The sequence below is a fragment of the Pyrgilauda ruficollis genome, unplaced genomic scaffold (genome assembly GCF_017590135.1).
Source record: "Pyrgilauda ruficollis isolate IOZ18807 unplaced genomic scaffold, ASM1759013v1 scaffold123, whole genome shotgun sequence".
Taxonomy (NCBI): Eukaryota; Metazoa; Chordata; class Aves; order Passeriformes; family Passeridae; genus Pyrgilauda; species Pyrgilauda ruficollis.
In genome coordinates, this window is record NW_024510655.1 from 34,307 (window position 1) to 46,278 (window position 11,972).

The 11,972-nt window shown below is 39.0% G+C and overlaps 1 protein-coding gene across 1 annotated transcript in view; it reads right to left on the bottom strand.

The window, feature by feature from the left end:
- Positions 1-11,972, bottom strand: part of CPNE1 (copine 1) — a 44,147-nt gene that overhangs the window by 22,336 nt on the left and 9,839 nt on the right.

The window sequence follows — 11,972 nt, forward strand, 5'->3', positions numbered from 1 at the left end:
TTCTCATAGTAAACTATAGTGATTGCATCTCTCTTTCTAGAAAAAAGTGAATAGTTTATGTGAAATGTATCAGCTGACTTTCATTTCCACTTCTTTCCATAGAGTCCCAGTTATTTTCCTACAAGAGAAGTGACAATTCCAAAAGTTTTCAAAATGCCAGCAATTAGTTCTTGGACTTAGAACCACACCACACCTAACACAACCCCCCACCCTGTTCCTCTTTGAGCTGGAGCCTATGATGCTTTCTCCGACTTGCACTTCCACACAACGCTGCAACATCACCTTGGCATTTCATTACTCCAAGCTGCCCAGCTGGCACATGCCAGCTCGCTGCAGGGACCAGGCACTACGGCACCACTCAGCGCTGGCGCTGCTGGAGCAGTAACACTTCACCACTTACCAGGGCTGTGCAACACACACATGATCAGAGAACAATCTTCTAGTGGTTACTAAGCTCAAACAGTGTACAAAGGCTCTGATCTCAGCCTAAGCATACAGTTTGCTGCAGTTACACTGAAAGAACTTGGGGTTTTATTATTTTTATTAACAGTCTTCCTTTTTTCCTTCAGCATGCATTCAAGAACACCAATTGTATTCAGCTTGCAGACTGGAATCAACATTTCAAAACCACATTTCATGTTGTTTCACCGAGTTTTCACAGAGCATACTTATTTGTATCCATTCACACACACAAAATAAACTTAAGTTTTTAGACTTGCAACAGTATTTATAATGACAGAATATGATTTATATTTGTTGCAACACAAATTTTTCCAACAGTTTCAGAAATTCTAAAATGCACTGTTTTCCTATTTTTCCCCTCACAATCACCCTTGATGATTAATATTGATGTCTATTACTAGAACCTTCTGATTTACAGAAAACAATAAATATAAATAAAGCCAAACTAGCAGCTAAAGCAAACTACTTTCCACAGAGTTATCACATTTAATTTATAAAGACTTTATTATACATTGATCCTGATCAGCTTGCAATAATAACAGTTTAACAACCTCCAACTGCCCTTAGTACATTAAAGTACAGCACGGTCTGGACGTTTCAAAGCTAATCTAGCCACAGAAATTCAGATTACCAAGGGAAAACGAACTCCAAAAGCAGAAATAAATTCAAACTCTGTTTAAAATACAGAAAACAGACCTAGTGGGTACATCCCATCATAGTGGTTTCAAATGGAAAGGCAACATAAGCAAGCCACCAGGTAAGCGCTGTTGTTTGAAAGAGCTTGTAAAATACAGCTGAGGTTGTGCTACACCCCCATGATCTGTGCTTATACAGACAACAGCCACAAACATCTGATCCACTGCTCCCACAACCTGGGATCTTACTGGTGAGAGGCACCACCTATGAAGTTTCATCTTGAACCAAATTCTGCACATTCCCTCAAGGGAAGGGTTTCCAACATACAGCTTCAGATCCATCAGGTACCTCTATATTTTGCTCCTATTTAGAATTGCACATCATACAACACCACATTTTGAAGAAAAAAAAAAAATACATCACCCATGTTATCCCTACCAACACTACAGCAAAATAGTATCCATAGAAATCTGCAAGATCCCAAGCACATACTCCAGAGAAGTCTTTCACTGCCCAACCAGATGTCATTCCCACTTGTTTAAGTAAAACACAGAATGGCTCCATACTAGGTACACTTTAAGAAGTGCTCAGAGAGCCAAACTGAGGTCCAGTTTAAAGTAAAAAAAAAAAAAGTCATTTTTACTATGCATACCAGCTTTCACCTGTAAATGCTGGTATGATGATCATAAACTCCAAAAACTGTACAATACATACAAAAAGATATCTCAACTTTTCAACAGAGCTTTTCTACACTGAAATGAAGTTCAGTAGTAATGAAGTTGGTCCTAATCAAACCAAGATGAAAAATAAAAAGCTGCTTTCATAGGACATCTATGCTACACACTCAGAAGAATAAGCAACTACCTGCTACTTTCTGGAGTTTCACATAGGCATTTCAGAACTTCCAATTTCTCTCATATTTCCGCAGAAAAAGCAACCTCCTTCCACACAGAAAAGAACACTTCCAACATAAAGAAAATCAACACATTTACAAGTCTACAATATTAAATTTATTATTCCTCTAGTCATTGAGCTTAACTAAAGCTTAAAGCAGGTCAACTGTAAGAGAAGAAAGCACTGTACACTTATGGTTGAAGAAAACTCCAAACCAAGTGTGATTGAAGGCTTTAACCGTCCCAGTTCAGAGCTTTGGAGGGTATTGCATTTCCCCAAAATGCCACATATGGGTGCCTGAAGCATAAATAAACTCATCTTTACTTATCCCTCCTATATGAGTGCCACCATTTAGTCAACTAAGGATCAAGTGCTGGACACTCTAAGGTGAGAATTATTGAATTACATAGCTTGTTTTATATACCTCCATCCCTCAGTAAGCCTTAAGGCCAGAGGCTCCTCTTCAGGCTGGAAGGATGAGGTGAAGACAGTGAGCACTGGGTGAGAGGGGCATTGTGATCACCCCAGCATGGGAGGTCACAGCACCTGCAGTCACCCCGAGGACAAGAAAAAAATCTAGTAACTTCATGGCATCAAACACCATCAGCAGTATTTTTAGCAGTGCCAGGAGGTGGTATGTTCTTGAGAGAAAATGGTAGCACTATCACTGAATACAAGCCTCATGGGTCAGCCTGGTTTTGCTGCTCTGCATAAAATGAAATATAAGCAAGCATTCAGCCCAAGAAAATCTGCAGGATTCTGCATTTAAACACATTAATAAATTCATAATTTAATACAAATACAATAATTTGTACAAAATACCCAACCAGCTCTATTGCAGTGTACACCAAATTTTACCCATTGATTTAGCACCTTGTTTAACTCAAACTTGAGGCTTTAATGCATATGGTCCAGGACAGCTGATTTCCAAAGAATTTACTCTGTATTGGATTGGTCGTAACTCCTGCCTTACATTCTGCTTACAAACCCAGCACAACTGTCAGCAATCATGCCTGCAGGATGTCCCTACTGCAATTTTCATCATCTTGGCCTTTTGCTATCCAACAACTCCAGAAATTAACCCAACACATGTAACAAAACATCTCCATTAATTAATCTTGCACTTATCAAAAACCCTCTCCCCCTTGTCTCTTGCTTAGTTTAATCCCACATCTTCCAGTTATCACGCAACTTTTTTCAAAGCTCCTTCTCTCTTTTTCTGCTGTGATCCCAAAATATGCAGACCAGCAGAAGCAATGCTTTCTCCTATTATTAGCTCAATTTTGAGGGGGCAGCCTGCTACATTTTGGGTTTTGATATTACAAAGCTGATCCTAGTGCTGAGGTCAGGATCATTTGCTGAATGTTACCAAAACAGAAGTTACAATTTGATCCTTCTTTCCTGAACACCATAAGGCTCTAAAAGAAATCCTATAGCTAGGTTTGTAACACCAGATGCACTAAAATGCATCTTTATTTTAAACTGAGAGTAAGGGAGTCTAATGAGAAGGGACACAGTCCACAAATTATTAGTCAATTCAGGCCTTTTCCAGCACTCCAGCTCTTCCATGGGCCCCAGAACCTCATTCCACAGCCCGAGACATTCTGCAGAAAATATAAATGGCTACAATTTTTTCAGTAATTTCTTTTTTTTTGTGGCAATTTGCAACGGGGATGCAAGTGTGTTAAGATCACTATTGCTACAGGCAGGGAATAAATCACTGTTCTCCACACTGTGTTCCAAGCTGTCAACATACATACAAGGGGTTAACTAACTGCTATTACAAATTTGACATATAACCTGAAACAAAAGGCATCTCCTAACTGTTCTAAAAAATTGTGAATACTATGAAGAACAACCTTCTAAACAAACTGCTGTCAACTTGATCCAATCCAGGTGAAGAGTGCCCACGGTTCATCAGCCAGCCTTAATTCCAGGGATGAGAGCTCCCAGGGAGGACAGACACAATTCCTCCAGGGTGAAGTGGAGGCTGTGCTAATGCTGAAACTCTGAGCCATGAGTAAGACCCTCAGCCCAGCCCCTGAGCTCAGAACTGGACTGCAGGCCTCATCAAACCCTTTACTGACCACGGCACACCTATGGGCCTGCTAAACACACAGGAAGGCACAACCTGGCTCTATCCACTGAGCTGTCTCCACGTGAACACTGAAGCTCCACCATGAAAATGGGGGGGTTGGGGGGGCGGTGTGTCCAAAGTCAGCCAATGGGTACAAGCTCTGACAGCCCAACCTCCAAGAAGCTCCCAGAAACCAACTGAGGAGGCAAAGCTCCCATTTATAACAAAAAAAATAACAAGCTTAGAACAGTAAAAAAAAAAAAAAAAAAAAAAAAAAAAAAAAAAAAAAAAAAAAAAAAAAAAGCTGAAATAAAGCCCAACAATCACAAATGGCATGGTAATTTCCAGCAAAAAATGCAAATAAGAACTTCAATAAGTTCATCATCTTTACTGAAGCTTCCCCCCACCTAAGAGAGAAGTCCCAACTCTGGGGAAAAAGTACCTTTTATAAATTCACCTTTCCACCTGTACAACATTCACTATTAACTTGTACACTGCCAATATAATCCTTAATCACAACCAATAAACTCAAAGAAATGATCATGCATGCCTTCACTATAGATATATTCTCCACTTTTCTCAGAAATAAGCAACTGATAGGCCAAAACTGAAACTATTTAAAATATTCATTTGGAACATATTAAAATAGAAAAGGTTTCAAATTAACACCTGGACTTAAGCAAAACGTATCACTAAACCAAATTCTTCACGCAAAGGAAACATTTCGAAGTTCTTCATAGCATTTAACAGCAGAATAGCAAAACACATTTCCTTGAAAAAGTAACTTAACACAGGCTAGGGCTTTGGAGTCAGTCACTGGACTTAAGCTACAATAGTAATTGCAAACCCAAAAGTGTTCACAGACTCCTCCCACCAAGTAAGATATTTTTCCCATTCCTTTCATATTTATTCACCTGCTTTTTCTTTCCCCTCACTGTGATTCTCAAGTATTTATTACTGAAACCTGAAGAACAACTTAATTGAAAACAAGACTTAACATCTCAACCACACAGACCTTTGTAACAACCCCAAACATGTATTTTACATTGCCAATCATCTTTGCCTTTCTCCAGTAAGGTCTTGCTCTTTCCCTTAAACTCCAGCTATTTCAATTCAAGCCTATACATTCTGTCCCATTCCCCAGGTAAATCCAGCTGTCTGTCACTCAGTCTTCCATTTTTCCTTCCAAATTCCTTAAGCTGACATCAAAGACTACACCATATTCCTCTTCTTTGGTTCTTCAACTACACTTAAGTTTCACCAGCAAGTACCTCCACACACCAGCTCTTACTTACATGCACCCATGATTTTTGAAGTGTTTCCTCAGCATTCATTCTGCTTTCCCCTTCACAACCTCTATCCTTCCCAAACTCTGGAAATCTAAACTACAGTACTACTATCCTGTAGTTATACTACATCGATAGAACTTTACCCATTCCTCCAAAACTAGGCATGGTAACTTCAAGGCAGAAACTCAGTAGGTCCATCTAGTTCATACTGTGTGAACAGCATGAGTTCAAAGTAAGACTTTAAATACAAATATGCCAGCAATACATTTTACTGATCTTTGCTATTGTATCAAAGTCACATGAAGAATTTTGGTGGCTACATTGTACCAACAGCCATTTAATCAATGAAAACTTGTCATACCTGCTTCTTTTCATTGCACTTGTTGAATAATCACCAGAAAAGACTGAAATACTACCAAGGAATTCTTTACGCCATTCTCAGTCACCCTGCAGTTATTGTGGCACAGTGACAACTCTTGCCTAAAAAATTAGTAAGGACATAAAGCAAAAGTGACCTTTCAATTTCTTACACTTTAAGAACAACATTACCCCTTCACATTATATAAGTCAGGCTTTCTTCTTTATGGACTTTTATACTGAATCTAGCTCACAAAATACGATCTGGAAAAAATCCCAAACCTTAATATTTAATTCTGCAGTACTTCCAGGAAACTGATTTCTCTGACTTATTCATTCCAAGTTAAGCCTAATTGCCAATACTCTTTCAGTTCTTTCTACTTTTGAGTGTATGCTCCCTTTTAAGAAAGAGATTCACATTCATACTACTTTTCTGTCATCAATTATTACCACCTACAGCATGAACATCTTAACTTCTCCATCCTAATCTGTTGCAAGATAATGACATTTCAAAACAAAACAAAACAAAAAAAAACCTAAAAAATCCCACCACCACAAAAGCCTGACATTAAGGAAGTGGGATAAAGGGAAGGATATGGCAAGGGATTTTAAAAGTTGTTTTTTCTCTTGCCCATCCAGAGTAACAACAGAACAATTTAAAGGCCACAAACACCAAACAGACCTCATGTTCCCTTTCCATTCTGTTCCAGATCCAGCTTCTCTTGCCAGTGTGCCTTCACAAAAGCACAATCCCATTACAACAGTGGGTTCAAGCCATTCCATTTGTGTCAGAGACAAGTGGGCCAAATGATGACACACAATCTTCCTGCATTAAGGGAGAAGAGACCACACAAATGCAGGCAGACATCTATTTCCTCAATGCTCTTCCATGTCTGTGATGCACAGTATACACACTGTAATAGTTTCTAATCTATACCCTGAAGAAATCTGTCGTCATTAGGTTTGAATTTGCTACAAAGGTGTTCCACACCCTTGAGAAAACACATCTCCACAAGCCAAGCACCTGAAAACCTCTACAACTCCCACCAGGGACCTTCTTTCTCTTCTCAAAATGAAATGAATAGTTTCAATAAACTTTTAAGAAACATGACTGAACTGAAGTAGACCAAATTCTCCAAGCAACCTCTCTGATAAAAAATCTAGAGTAAATTTAACAGCTACAAAATAATGAAATAAATTATATTCACTCTAAGCAGAGAGACTCAGAGTTACCACCATTAGGTGGAACCTGCAAACCTGGGTTACAAACTGCAGAACATTACCTGTCTCAACCAGGTCAGGACAAACATCAGACTGAATTTGGCACCACAGTCATTTGTCCATCACAGATTCTGAGCTTTTCTGTGAACCTAATGCAGTAGCAGGGGGATTTGGAAAGCACAAAAACAGTATCTGTGAGCTGCCCAAAAAGATTCAAAAAGCAGGTTCTTCCTATCTAAATTCTTCAAACCTAAACGAGACAGAGAAGAAGGTTATACTACATCACCACACCATGGCTGGCACAGAACAGTTACAGGGATTCCTCTCACCTTTCATAATAACAAAATTAAGCGATCCTATGGTTATATATTCATTCCAGTCACTGCACTGAAATAGCTAGTATCTCATATAGATACATTACCTGCAGATTCACTAGGATTCATAGTACATTCACTTATTATTTAGCTTAAAACTAAGAATTTTAGGTTTCAGAAATCTTACTGTTTTTTCTGCTTGAAACTGTTTTTACAGACCTAGCTAAAGACCAAATTTGATACAAAAAGTAACACACGCTATCACACAGAAGGAAAAGACTACAAAGTCTTCTGTTCCTGGAGACATTAAAGTAGCCAACTACTGCCTACTCACTCAAAGAAGTAGCATGATACAGTGCTTGCAGTGCAAGGAAGAAGCGCTATTTGGGTTACTGGCTTAACAAAACTGCACTGTCAGTTACCCAAAGTTAGAGCTAAGTGTCCAGATGACAAAAAAAAGGTCTTCAAAAAATTCAGGACATTTGTGCTGTAGGTCATGGTGCTGGGCATGTAATTTTCCACATACACCTGAAAGGTTTTTTTAAGAGATGCATCCAGTTAAAATATACACACTGATTTAAGTGATAACAACTACAGTTGTCTTAAAAAAATTTTTTAAAAGACTGACCATCAAAAATATTCTGATTTACAATTTAAGAAATTATAAGACTCCACAGAGCTCAAGTTTAACTGTTTAACAGCAACTCGTTTAGTTTAATTACCTATCTCATACATTCTATCGTAACAGCTAAATTCACATTTCAGATCAGTTTAAGAATGCAAGTATTTAGTCACTGATTTATTATGCTCCTTTTCAAACAAACTCAGTGCTGAAGTTTCTGAACCCACGTCCATTCTTCATTAGATTAGTGCAGCGCTTGGTTGCTTTCACTACAGATAAAGCATGAGGGTTTGGCCCCAACCTTCCAATTTCCCCCCTAATGCCTCAATCTCTGATGATAAAGTTGAAGTTCCCTTAAAGTGAGGATGAAAACACTCTGCCACTTGCATACCAGTCACCGAGAGACAAATTAGCTAAACCACCACCACTCTGCATACATACGTCCCAAAAGCACTCAAGTCAGTATTTGAAGAGAGCTCTAAGTGCTATTAGAAACACTCTCATGTATTCATGTAAGACTGGACCTGCAACACAGAAAGCTGGCTCTGCATCAATGCTGGAATGAAGTGGGGGAACTCTAGACAAATGAATTTGTGATATCTAATAACTTTGCCTCCCCTCCTTAAGGAACAGGGTTTCCCATACATTCAGTCAGTGAACTGCCAGTGTCTAATGTTACTTTTAATTAGCTTCTTCACTTTTACAGCTGGTTGCACTAGTGTTGCTCAAACACACATGGTTTATAAATTCTGCCCTTGTATTAGAAACATTTGCCCAATAATGAAAAAGTATTGGCAACCATCATTTTCACTTCAGAGTTGAGCTTCCTGATCAAACAAGCAAGGACTTTCCACAATCCATATCCATCCTCCCATCAAAACAAGTAGCAACACTGTGATTATACTGCTGAAAACAAAGAAGTTTCATAAAAAGCTCATTGAGAAGCACATTCTGGCAAATGCCACCACAGCAAGGTCACTGAACAAATGGGTGCTAGACGGAGGCTTCACATTTTAATGACAGAGATCTTATGAATTTCATCATAAAAGGCACTCAGCCAAAATTATCTAAAATAAATTCTTCAAGTAGTTTTGGTTCTGACTGTATCACTGTTTTCCTCCCCAAATCTGCCTAAGTGACTAGAAAGCATTTCTAAGCTTTCTACTGTCACACAGAGCAGTGCTGCATCCACATATTCACATTAACTGGAAAACAGTTGACATTAAACTATTTGTTCCAAACTCTGACATTTCTAGCTGGAAGTTCCACCTTCCTTCAGATGGTCAGAAATCAGAGCCATACAATCCAATCAATTCCTTGTTTAACCATACTGCAAATACAACACAAAGAGTTCAAAGAGTCACCAGCCTTCCTGAAGTAGTGACCAGCCCAAAAGGCCATGCTCTGCCAGAGATAGTTTTAGGCAGGATTAATTCCTATTTTCCCCGTGCAAGTCTTAAAAGTCCTTACTTTTTCGTTTTAAACTTCACAGGGAAATTAGATTAACACTCCTGTGTACCATAAGGGCAATCCCCACTCCAGGCCCCAAAGTCTTTCCTGACTATGATCAACCAGGTCTAATTCACTGGTAATTCACATCAAAAGAACTCAAAAGTTGAGGAAAATGGTGAAGCTGGCGAGAATAGCAAATACAGAGTTACAAACTGATTTTGTGGAACTTAGACTCATGCTGAAAGAAAACACACTCCCTGTTTCTGAAAGCTTACCTAAGGTATTTGGGAAGCAACTAGTAAGACCATTTGAATTTCAGGCTGTAGACACGAGAACACACAAGAAAGATAGCCACAAAGGAGTAAGCCTTGCCTCTGCAGAAGCAGTAAAGGAACTCAGGTAGAACTCATCTGGCTAATTCTCTCTGAAGCTGCCACGCTGTGTATACACAAACCCAGAATGATAACAAAGGAATCTGCACAGAAGTGAATACCAGCAAGTGAAAGGAGTCACAGCCAAACCATCCAACACCCACGTTCAGGCTGGAGCTACCAAAAAGTAACACTTTTAGGGCTGCTTTTTTTTCCTTTTGGTGTTCATAGCCAGGAGTGAAAAGCATCCAGGTCAGGGAGGTGGGAAACACTCCTTGCACAAACAACACCCAAACATTCCACTTAGTAACAAAGCTCCAAGAAAACTACTAATGTCATCTGTATAGAAAACTAGCCACAGTTAGACCTACCTGAGATCATGAGATAGGGAAAGAGAGGTGGATTTCAGTACACAGCCACAAATCAATGTGCATACTACCAACCAACAGGTTTTCATTTCATGGGAAATCCAGACTGTGGAAAAAACAAATCTTTGTACTGCAATCACATTCTCATTGCAAAAAAACAGATAGGAAGAGAACACTTTGAAGTTACTCTTCCTGCAGAAGCATTAAACAGCTTCCCTTCCTCTCCCTCTGCACACAAACTACAGCTCAGTTTTCCAAATCCATGGAAAAAAAAAATACAGCCACAGAGCAGCAAGGAGCATCAGCAAACGTGGAAAAGAGCAAAGACAACCAAATGTATTTGGCAACTCTGCCTCCAGGCCAAAGCAGAGTTTATGAAAAACCTTACAGCAACAGAATTTAGCATCTCATTTGCTTTTCAAAGACATGCACATCTAAAGCAGAAAACTGACATAAAACTAATTTGTGTATTTCCCTGAACTCCAACTAAATGTTTCTTAACACGTCCAGTTTCAAAACTGCTTCTTTCCAACCAATTAGCAAACATAACAACCAGTTTTCTTCCACTAGAGTCTATACTGAACAACTGCAATCCTTTGTTTCAGGGTCTAATCCATGTATCTGAATAATGAACCTAAACCAACTGCTCTCAAACAGTGATCCATTGGCCAACCAGAGGTTTTAAATGGTCCATAATACACAGTGGTTTCAGTTTTGTAGATCAGAGGGCCAACACAGTTCAGTGCTGCTGAACAACCTGCTGAGGGCCAACAGCACTTGCCACAAGAAGCAGCAACTTAGGAATCACCACAGCAGAAGACTAAGGAGAAAGAAAATAAAGAAATCACAGTCATTATTTACATTTAACGCAGCACTGGTGTGCCTAGAAACTGGAAACACACTCTTTTGCAGAGTCTACAGTCTTCAGCACTCCAAAATTCTCGCAGCAAAACGAGCTGCCGATTTCACCAAGTATAGGCAATGACTTTAGGGACAGCATGAGCAATGTGGAACTCAGCAGCACATATATTTTTAAAAGGCAGACCTTCAATGTCATCTGCTACACAACTACAGTCTTCATTTTTGCATAGATCTTTCTCTCCACTCAACACAAATTCAGAGCACAGACACTCAAGGAAAATACTAAATGCTATGAAAGGAATACTACTTAAAATAAAGCATCCTTCAGGTTTCTTTAAATCTACCAAGCCTCAAACATCTCATAAAACTACATTCAGACCATAGCAACAATTCATTGGTAAAGAACTGGTTTTAATGCTGATATTACAGAATGCAAACAAAATCTGACTGTGACATTAATGGGAAACTGCTTGAAATTCGGTAATACTAAGTCACACTGTCAACCAATCACTGAAGTTCTTTCATGTAAGTTACAATTTTATCATTGACCAATTGCATTCATTTCTATTTAGGGTGGGAAAAAACCCATACATAAAACAAATCATGTGGTAAAATGTTTCTTTCACAGCTTTTTTTTTCAGCAGTAGTACTTAGACACACATAAGGAACTGCTAAAAACATCAACTTAGCCAGTTATATAAACACAAGTACCTTCTTGCCATTATTTGGAGAAATTGGGACATCAAGGATGTTAACTTCCTGACACTCAAGGCATCAAGGTCAAAACTGGGGACTTGAGCAGCATCCATCAGCTGATTCTATTGCTACCTCTCACTAGCATAATCAGCTTGGGGTGTTACATCCAACGGCAGTTTCGTACCTTCTACATTGGAGATGGGACCTCAGAGGTCCTACCCCGTTTTTAAGGTTGTTAATGAATATAGACAAGTGCTAAGGAAGCAATTTTATGAACTCTAGACATGTAGTCTACAGGTATTGCTCATAATTTAGCATAACATGCAGTTTAAGGCTACTTCTAACATGAAAC